Genomic DNA, 10,625 nt, shown 5'->3' with positions numbered 1-10,625 from the left:
TTGGTGCAAGTTGCGAGATGAGGCAAAACCCTAGGTGTTTTCGTTGTGTCTTTGGCCGCAGCCGGTAGCTGTATATATATTAGGACAAGAGGCGGTATTGTGTCACGATCACAATCCCAAACCGACTTGGTTTCTAATTCGTATACTTACCAGACAAGAAATCATAAATTTGTCTGCCAAAAAATAAAACGGCAAAAGGAAGCTGCACCCATGCAAGGAGACGGACCGGATTTCGGCAGAACATTCACGTGCATTTCGCACGTATGCGCCGCCTCGCCTCGCCACGCCACGGCCCGGCCCGGCCAGGCGAGGCGAGGCGAGCGAGCGTGCGCTTGTGGTCTTCCCTTTCTCTTCTCACACACCACTTAGAGTGGTGGAGAGAACCCACTATATAAAGAGGTCCAACTCTTCTTCAACTTCCGGGGTGGGACTAAACTTTAGCACCTCCACTTGCCATTTTACACATGGGCCACTGATAACCCACAAGTATAGGGGATCGCAACAGTTGTCGACAGTAGAGTATTCAACCCAAATTTATTGATTCGACACAAGGGGAGCCAAAGAATATTCTCAAGTATTAGCAGTTGAGTTGTCAATTCAACCACACCTGAAAGACTTAATATCTGCAGCAAAATATTTAGTAGCAAAGTAGTATGGAAGTAACGGTAACGATGGCAAAAGTAACAGTAGTAGTTTTTGGAGCAATCGTAACAATGGCAACGGAAAAGTAAGTAAGCAAAGATCAATATGTAAAAAGCTCGTAGGCAATGGATCAATGAAGGATAATTATGTCGGATGCGATTCCTCATGCAATAGTTATAACATAGGGTGACACAGAACTAGCTCCAGTTCGTCAATGTAATGTAGGCATGTATTCCGAATATAGTCATACATGCTTATGGAAAAGAACTTGCATGGCATCTTTTGTCCTACCCTCCCGTGGCAGTGGGATTCTATTGGAAACTAAGGGATATTAAAGCCTCCTTTTAATAGAGTTCCGGACCAAAGCATTAACACTTAGTGAATACTGAACTCCTCAAACTACGATCATCACCGGGAGTGGTCCCGATTATTGTCACTTCGGGGTTGTCGGATCATAACACATAGTAGGTGACTATTGACTTGCAAGATAGGATCAAGAACTCACATATATTCGTGAAAACATTTAGGTCCTATCACTACTAGGGAAAAGCCTAGCAGTAGCGCGGGTATTCTGCCTATCAGTAGCGCGGGACGATGCGCTACTGATAAGGCGCTACAGCTAACGTGTAGCAGTAGCGCCTGTCGTCCCACGTTACTGCTATACATTGATAGCAGTAGCGTGCTTCGGTGAAGAGCGCTGCTGCTAATATCTGCAGCGCTTTTTAGAAGGAAGCGCTACTGGTAAGGCAGCGCTACTGCTAACTTTTTTCCACTCGCTACTGCTAGTTTTATTAGTTTTTTCTGCATATTTGTTTTTTTCTGCATATTTGAATAGGCTTTATACAATAATCTTTAGCATATCATACACATACAAATGTAATCATAGCATATACATACAACTAGTCTCATCAAATCATGTCATCATCATAATCATCATCCAACACAAAGTGGTCTCTCGTCATCATCTCGAAAATAGCGATACAAGTCTCGATTACTTGCAACTACATCGTCATCCATATCTAAACAATGATATACGCGAGAAGATCTATCACTTTGAGTGAGAGCGGAACTATGCAGTACATGAGTTCGTATCCCTCTCTCGCATTAGCGTGAACCTAAACTAACTACTGCCTGTCGCTCGGAAACCGGAAACCGGTACACCTGGGCCTGACACTCCAGCCACTCGTCGTATATATAGTCCTAGCGTAGCACTTCTTCGATCGATGATCTATGCACCTGCATCGTCACATGAGTCGATGATATGCAACATATATAGTTGAGCAACAGAAAGAGACAGACTTGGCAAAAATAGAAGCAACATATCATAAGCATAAATAACAAAGTTGATCGTACCCAAAATGCCCTAACTAGAGTGATCTTCGCTAGTCGAGGAGGACGGTTTCATTACATCACAAATAAAGTTTCGTCGTGCATAACTGAAAGTTTCGTCATACAGAAAGTATGGACTAAACGGACACATTGTCATATATCGACAATCACTCCAACATGTCGTGCCATCCATCCAAGTCACGGAGATAGTCCCCGAGCCTAGTGAAAGGCTTCAGGTCGAGACGCTGAGAGGCTACCCGTGTTCGGACGTCTTCCCACGACATTTCTCCTTCTTCGTAGAACATCCCTGTTTTTCCGACGACCTCCTTCATGATGATTTAGGCAAGTTCGCGCTGGATGTGATAGAACTCAGCTCAAAGTCGATGATCCTCGATATCTCCTACATTCTTTACCCATTGCAGAATATGGGCATCACCGGATGTAGGTGACATGCGAAGGTTCTGGTGATCCCGTCTGTACTCCAGCATATGGTGTAGGACATAGAATCCATCATTAAGAGAATCACTCGGTTGCTGGATGCAGCAGAAGTCGGTCTTATGGCCGAAGGCGGGCCTGCCGCCCCTTCTCTTCTTGTCCTTGACCTCTCCACCCCGTGCGTCGTAGTAAAACATAGCATTGTCGAGAACATCCTTGATGTGGGTGTAATCCTTTTTGTTAATGTTCTTCGACGAGTCCAAGTAAATAGCATGGGAGTATAGGGGGTAGAGGATGATGAGGACGGCGCGCCCGCCGCTGCGCAAAATAAGTACACCTCAAATTAATTAGCCTCCACCATGCAAATGAATGATTGAAATCGAAGGAAGGATATCCGCGCGGATGACTTACACGGGATGATAAGGCACGAGAATCGCCTCCTTGTCCTTATTGGCGAGCATGAAATTGACGATGTATTCCCTCGCGTGTTCACGGTGCTTTGCGCAGACTCCCAAGAAGCCCTCGTGCATGAAGTACGCGTCAGCGGCACAGATATGAGGTATCTGCTCAACCCCGATGATGTAGTTCATGTGCAAGGCATAAAGGCGGACAAACGTAAAATCCAGCTTCTTCACGTGAAACATGTCGAATATGTAATCGAATCAAAGGAAGAAATTATCCGTGGGGAAGAAGTCAACATACGACAATTGCCGTGGAACGTTAACCACGTAGAGTGGGTATCCTGGATCTTTCGAGGCGATGAGGCCTTTCTCTATCCGCAACACATCGTCATGAAGTCTCCTTAGATCGCCGAATCTGGCCCCTAGCGCTGTTGCAGGTAGGATTGGTTGACCGGGGATATGCCATTTATCCACACCGGGGATATCTATACGGTCTTGAACCCGAGGCTGCTGAGGCGGCTGGATCATAGAATCAGCTTTCTCGCCTTTCCTCGGTCTCTTCCTAGGCTTCTTTGCCGGAAGGTCGTCTATAATACATTGAGCCTCCGGAGGCGGCAATTCAGGCACCGACTCATGACGCTCAAACCCTGAGTAGGCGCCAGTATAGACATACTGTTGAGTGCCATCGTCATCCTCATCATCATCCATGGCGACGTCATCGGTGACTAATGGAGCCTCTTCCTTACCCCGTCCTCTATCACCCAACCCGACACCCGACGCTAATTGGGTAGGTGGGGTGTTGATGTTCATACCTTGCTGAGGCTGCGTGCTCGTGGGTGTGCTCCCGGCCGCCTCAAGACGAAGCAGACTCTTTGGCCACAACAGGACCCACCCATTGCAACAATCACCAAGCCGCCGCGGGGTCTCATCATCATCCCCCACTAGTACCAGAGGAGGCAAATTCTCGTGGCCCGGTTTGACACTGGCCACGAAAACCTTGAAGACGTTCGGGGGATCGGTCGGCTGTGGAACAATGGTTCCTTTGGCTTCATTATCGTCACCTTCCCCACGTCCACCTTCTGGTTGCCGATGGTGTACAATATGGTGCATGGGGTTTCGTCGGCCTGTAAAGAAAAGTCTGCGACATGAGACATCCGAAAGGCAACGAAAACGGGAGATTATACATTTATTGAAGGGGGCCGGTGTGAAAGATACCGTGAGGGCGTCGAGCTCAGCCAAAGACGAAGCATCGCCGAGCACGTCCGGTGCCGGAGCAGGTGCGGGAGCCGGTGCGGGAGCAGGTGCTGGTGCAACGCTAGTCGAGCTGCTCCCCAAGAAGTCAGCAAGCGGAAAGTCTGCTGCATTTTTTTTCTGGATTTTGCCTGGTCCAATTGAAAACGGCCGGAACCAAGGAAGTAGACATATCTACAACCGCCTGTTTTGCGGCAGCTACCGCTGTTGCGACTGTCTGAGATGATTTCTTCTCAACCTTCTTGTCGATGTTTTCTTCAGTTAACCTCGTCTTTCCTTTCTCTCCTCCGTGGTCTCACGGTAGTACTTCTTCCACCTGGCGCCGTCTCCGACACCGTGCACGCGTCCATACGACGGTCGAGTCTCCACTGGGAGCTGTTTCAATATGTTCAACGCCCGGTTGAATGGAGTGTCCCACTTGGGCCTCGCCAACGCCTCAGACGGAGAGTCGCTTTCGGCCGCAATCCTGTGTTGCTCTCTCTGCAAAAGGCACAAGGATCGTTTACAAATATAACCAACGTGCAGTCGAATTGATCAGAAACTAAAATTACCAGCAGTCTTATGAACTCCGTCGTGACCGCGTTCGTCTCGAAAACCTTCTTCACTGGGTCCCAACGGTGCCGGGCCCTGAGGACGTCACGCTCCTACGGGGCGGTGAACTCCGCCAAGGGGTCTGGGATGCCCAGACTCACGGCTTCCGCGTCCTCCTTGGCCCATATGGACCTCTTCCCGCCGTAACCACGGCTTCCGAGGTGGTGGGACCCAATGTTCCTCTATTGAAGCCCCTTCATGTACTTCGAATTTTTTTTGGCATCTTCGGCCTCGCAAGCTGCCTTGAATATTTCAAAGTGCTCTACCGTGATTGTCGGATTATCCTTTACAATCTCGGAGTAGGGTTCCTTTTTGTCGATCTTTGCTTTCACCCTTGCTTTCCAGGCGGCCAACGCGTCGCTAAGCTTGGACATGGCGTGTTTGTTTATCTTCTTCATTGCCGGGTCCTTATCTGGATCTTCATAATCCTTTTCATTCCGGCCCGGGAACAAGAATATCTAGTGCAGCTTCTTTAGGAGGGAGGGCCTCATATTATCTATCTTCTATAGTTTCTCATCGTTCATGGTGGCGGTTGTCCGTACGATGCAGCCTATTTGATTGTCGTAGCACGCGTGCGGTTGGCTTAAAATTGCCGTCGTCCACCTCCGTGACCACCAGTCTAGTAGTCATGAGTTTGTTAGGAAGCCGTTGCCTCTTTGCTTTCGGTTCTACACCGGCTCCGCTCCCCGAGGCAGCGCCGGTCTCAGTCTCAGCGCCGGTCTCGATGCCGGTCTGAGTCTCAGCGCCGGTCTCAGTCTCAGCACCGGTCTGCGTGTCGGTCTCAGTCCCCGATGTGACCGGTGGGCCCAGCAACAACATCAGTTGATCGTCGGCAAGGCTCAAAAATTCGCCTGCCGCCAGGTAGACGTCGTCGCAATAACCAAAACCCTGTCCTTCATTGTTGCTAGCCATGTTTCCTACGATTAAATCTAGTCAATTAATTATAGACCTAAAAATGAATAATGACATAAAAAAGGCCTATGTTTTGCAGGAACGTTGACTCCTTCCCGGTGCGGCAAATCCCGGGCACTCGATATGTCCTAGTTTGTAGCACAAGTCATGCCGAAATTCACGGAAAATTTCGGCATGACCTTTGCTAAAAAGTGGACAAATCGAGAACTTGAAATTTGCCGGAACGGAAATGAATCAATATTCCGGCAAAACATAGGCCACTCAGCTTCATTCCCTGGAAACAACAAAAGGCCACTTGGGCACAATCGAAACATGGGCAAACACAATTGAGGAATTTGCATATATCCTGACCATTTCAAAATTGCATGTCCTAGCGTTTGACACTTCAAGAAAATCTACACAAATCTCATGCTCTCTCAAACTCAATTCAAAAACCAAATATAGATTATATTTAGTTAACTACTGAACTAAACTTTACTCTAAACTAAACCCTACTGCCCTAATTAACATCTAGTTAAACAAACTCAATTCAAAAACTAAACCCTACTGAACTAATTAACATCTACATTGTCTGCTACTTAACATCTATTATTACCCTAACTAAAAAACATCTACTATTAACCATACTGCCCTAGTTAACTAGTACCATCACTACTACTAATTAACATCTACTACTACTACTAAAAATCATTATGTATGAACCCTAGTACTAATTAACATCTACTACTACTGCTAATTAACATGGCAGAGGAAGAAAAAGCAGAGAGAGGGGGGGTGGGGGAGGGGTGGGGGGCTTACAGAAAGGGGAGAGACGGTGGCGGGGAGGTGCTCGGCGGCGGAGGTAGGGGCGGCGAGGGCGGGCTCGGGATCGGGAGGCGGCGGTCGTGGGCGGGCTCGGGGGCGATGAGGTCGAGGACGGCGGCGGTGAGGTCGAGGGCGGCGACGGTGAGGTCAAGGGCGGCCCGAGAGGCGGCGGTGAGGCTGGGCGGCCTCGGGCGGCGGCGGTGAGAATGAGCGCGGCGTCGACGCCGGCAGGAGACGGCGGCGAAGTGGGGGCGACGGCGAAGTGGGGGAGACGGCGGCGAAGTGGCGGGGCGAGGGATTTGGGGGAGAAGTGGTGGCCGGGGGGAAACCGTTTTTGCGTTAAGTCAAAAATAATGGTAGCGCGTTTTAGCAAACGCGCTACTGCTATTCCTTCATCCTTTTTCCCTCTTTCGTTTACTTTTCTTTACATTTTATATTTTCCTCTCTCCTTTTTCTATTTCTTTCATTTGCATTTACTTTTTTATTTGTTTTTCATTTTATTTTATTTTCGTTAGCAGTAGCGCTTTACACATAAACGCGCTGCTATAAGAATATTAGCGGTAGCGCTGTTTTCCAAAGATCGCTACTACTAAGTGTAGCCCATCGGCTTAGTGGTTGGAATTTTAGTAGTAGCGAGTTTTCGTCGAGACACGCTACTGATATATATGCATCTGCAGCACGCTTATTTTACACTCGCTACTGCTGTCTAGCAGTAGCGGGCGTTTTTAACAAGCGCCACTGCTAAAGTTCTACGTATAACGTTTTCCCTAGTAGTGCATGTTTACTCATATCAATGGCATAATCAACTAGCGAGCAATAATAATATATCTCGGATGACAACACTTTCTCAAAACAATCATAACATGATATAACAAGATGGTATCTCGCTAGCCCTTTCTGAGACCGCAAAACATAAATGCAGAGCACCCCTGAAGATCAAGGACTGACTAGACATTGTAATTCATGGTAAAAGAGATCCTGTCACAGTCATACTCAATGTAAATTAATAGCAATGCATGTGAATGACAATGGTGCTCTCCAACTGGTGCTTTTCAATAAGAGGATGATGACTCAACATAAAAGTAAATAGATAGGCCCTTCGTAGAGGGAAGCAGGGATTTGCAGAGGTGCGAGAGCTCGAGTTTTGAAACAGAGATAAATAATATTTTGAGTGGCATACTTTCATTGTCAACATAACAACCAAGATATCTCGATATCTTCCGTGCTACACACATTATAGGCAATTTCCAAACAGAATGGTAAAGTTTTACTCCCCCACCACCAACAAACATCAATCCATGGCTTGTCCGAAACAACGGGTGCCGTCCAACTAACAACAATCCTGGGGGAGTTTTGTTTGCAATTATTTTGATTTGATTTGAGCAAGGGACTGGGCATTCCGGTTACCGGCCATTTTCTCGTGAATGATGAGCGGAGTCCACTCATCATGAGAATAACCCACCTAGCATGGAAGATATAGACAGCCCTATTTGATACCTGAGCTATTCGAGCATACAAAACAGAATTTCATTTGAAGGTTTAGAGTTTGGAACATACAAATTTACTTGGAACGGCAGGTAAATACCGCATATAGGAAGATATGGTGGACTCATATGGAATAACTTTGGGGATTATGGAAGTGGATGCACAAACAGTATTCCCGCTTAGTACAAGTGAAGGCTAGAAAGAGACTGCGAAGCGACCAACTAGAGAGCGATAACAGTCATGAACATGCATTAAGATTAATCAACAATGAGTGCAAGCATGAGTAGGATATAAATCACTGTGAACATAAATATCGTGGAGGCTATGTTGATTTTGTTTCAACTACATGCGTGAACATGTGCCAAGTCAAGCCACTCGAATCGTTCAAAGGAGGATACCACCCTATCATACCACATCACAACCATTTTAATAGCATGTTGGCATGCAAGGTAAATCATTATAAACTCCTAGCTAATTAAGGATGTCATGAGCAACTATAATCTCTAACTGTCATTGCAAACATGTTTCATTCATAATAGGCTGAATCAGGAATGATGAACTAATCATATTTACAAAAACAAGATAGGTCGAGTTCATACCAGCTTCTCTCATCTCACTCAGTCCATCATATATCATCATTATTGCCTTTCACTCGCACGACCGAACGGTGTGGATAATAATAATAGTGCACGTGCATTGGACTAAGCTGGAATCTGCAAGCATTTAATAAGGGGGAGAAGACAAGGTAATATGGGCTCTTGGTTAAATCAACAATAATGCATATGAGAGCCACTCAACATTTTCATCATGGTCTTCTCCTCTCGACCCCCAAAGAATAAGAAAAGAAATAAAACTATTTACACGGGAAATCTCCCAACAAGCAAAAGAAGAGCGAGAAATCTTTTTGGGTTTTCTTTTAATTACTACTACTACAGGCATGGAAAGTAAACTAGCTAAAAGCTACAACTAGTTTTTTTTTGGTTTTCCTCAAGGTTTTTCAAACACACAAGAAGAAGGCTTAGAAAAGAAAATAAACTAGCATGGATAGTACAATGAAAAAGTATGAGCACCAACAACTAGAATGAGTGTGTGAACATGAATGTAATGTCGGTGAGAAATACGTACTCCCCCAAGCTTAGGCTTCTGGCCTAAGTTGGTCTATGGCCACGGATCGAAGCTACTCTCTCTGGTGTACTGAGGAGGGTCCTCAGGGTGCCACTGGTTGGCGATCTCCTCCGGATCCCACTGATAAACAGACTATCGATAAGGGTCAAGTGGTGGCTCAGGCTCAAGCTCTGGGACTTGTGTCAGCCTCCAGTATGCATAAATGGTCTCGGGTAAGATGAGGTACGTGCCTGAAAGTATGTTAAACAAAGAGGGTGCATGCAAGGTAATAGTCTCATAGTGAGTTTTATCAAATATCAAATTATACTTAAGCATCTTCTTCTTATTTTTTAACAATAAATTCATGTGCTACCATACTCTTATAATCTAGAAAAATAGGGGGCATCAACTTTTCCTCTTTCTCATAATGCCTAATAGGTATCTCAAAGTGTTTAGCAAGGCGTGAAGCAAAGATGCCTCCGAAGATGGGGCCCTTTGTACGGTTTAGACTTAATCGTTTAGCAACAATAGCGCCTAAGCTGAAAGTTGTATCACGAAACAAAGCATGGCGCAAAATGACAAGATCAGGAGCACTAAGATTTCCACTGTTCCCGCGACCAATTAAGCATCTACTAGCAAATATCGCAAAGTAACGTAGAACAGGAAAATGTATACTAGTAATTCTTGCATCGGAAACTTTCCTCGTTTCCCCTACAACAATTCTATCAATAAATCCATCCACATCACTACGATGTGGTTCCTCGATGCTGCCCACAAAGGGTATCTTGCAGACCCAACAAAAATCATGGAGTGACATCTCCTTAACCTCATCATATAATTGAAACTCCACTGAAGGTGGTGATTTCTTAGCATGGAAATAAAAGTTTTGCACGAAAATATTAGTGAGTAGGAGATACTGTTCGCGCTGGTCGTGGACGAAATTGGTGAGGCCTGCATTCTCAGCCAAGTAATAAAAGTCATCGTAAATTCCGGCGGCTCTCAAGAACGCATCACAAGGCCATTCGCACGGCCAAACCTCCGCAGTGAGAGGAAGATTGTATTTGGGCTTTTTATTCTCCTCATTCTGCTTATCCTTCGAGCTTCGGCTCGAAGAGCTCCTCAACAATCTCTTCAACATTTTTGTTCTCTGAAAAATTTCTGAAATTTTTTAGTGACTCAAAATAAAAGTGAACCAAACTCAACAAGATTGATAGCAACTACTCCCACAGGTGCCTAGAGGCTATATCATGCATTAAAACTACTTTGGACCATATAAATTTGACACGCAAGCTCAAGAACAGGGTCACCTTGGCAGCAAAAGTTTGCAATAAATAAAGCACTAGAACAAAAACTAATTGGACCTTTGGAGGAGTCACATACCGAAGAACAATCCCCCAAAACAGTTTTGTGAATGAAGCTTTGAGCAAAGAGATCGAAAATGGCAGAAAGATGAGCTAGAACACGGGTTTGAGCTATGAGAGGATTTTTTCTGGAGGAAGACGAAGTGAGTGGGTGCTGGAATAAGTGAAGGGGGTCCACGTGGGGCTCACGAGGCAGGGGGCGCGCCCTGTGCCCACGTGGCCAAATGGTGGGCCCCCCTGGTGTGTTCTCAGTGCCAGAAATTCTTAAGTATTCTACAAAAAATCATATTTCATTTTCAGGACATTTGGA

This window comes from Aegilops tauschii, chromosome 6, assembly GCF_002575655.3.
Source record: "Aegilops tauschii subsp. strangulata cultivar AL8/78 chromosome 6, Aet v6.0, whole genome shotgun sequence".
In the NCBI taxonomy this organism is placed as follows: Eukaryota; Viridiplantae; Streptophyta; class Magnoliopsida; order Poales; family Poaceae; genus Aegilops; species Aegilops tauschii.
Note: the sequence above shows the minus strand (reverse complement) of the source record.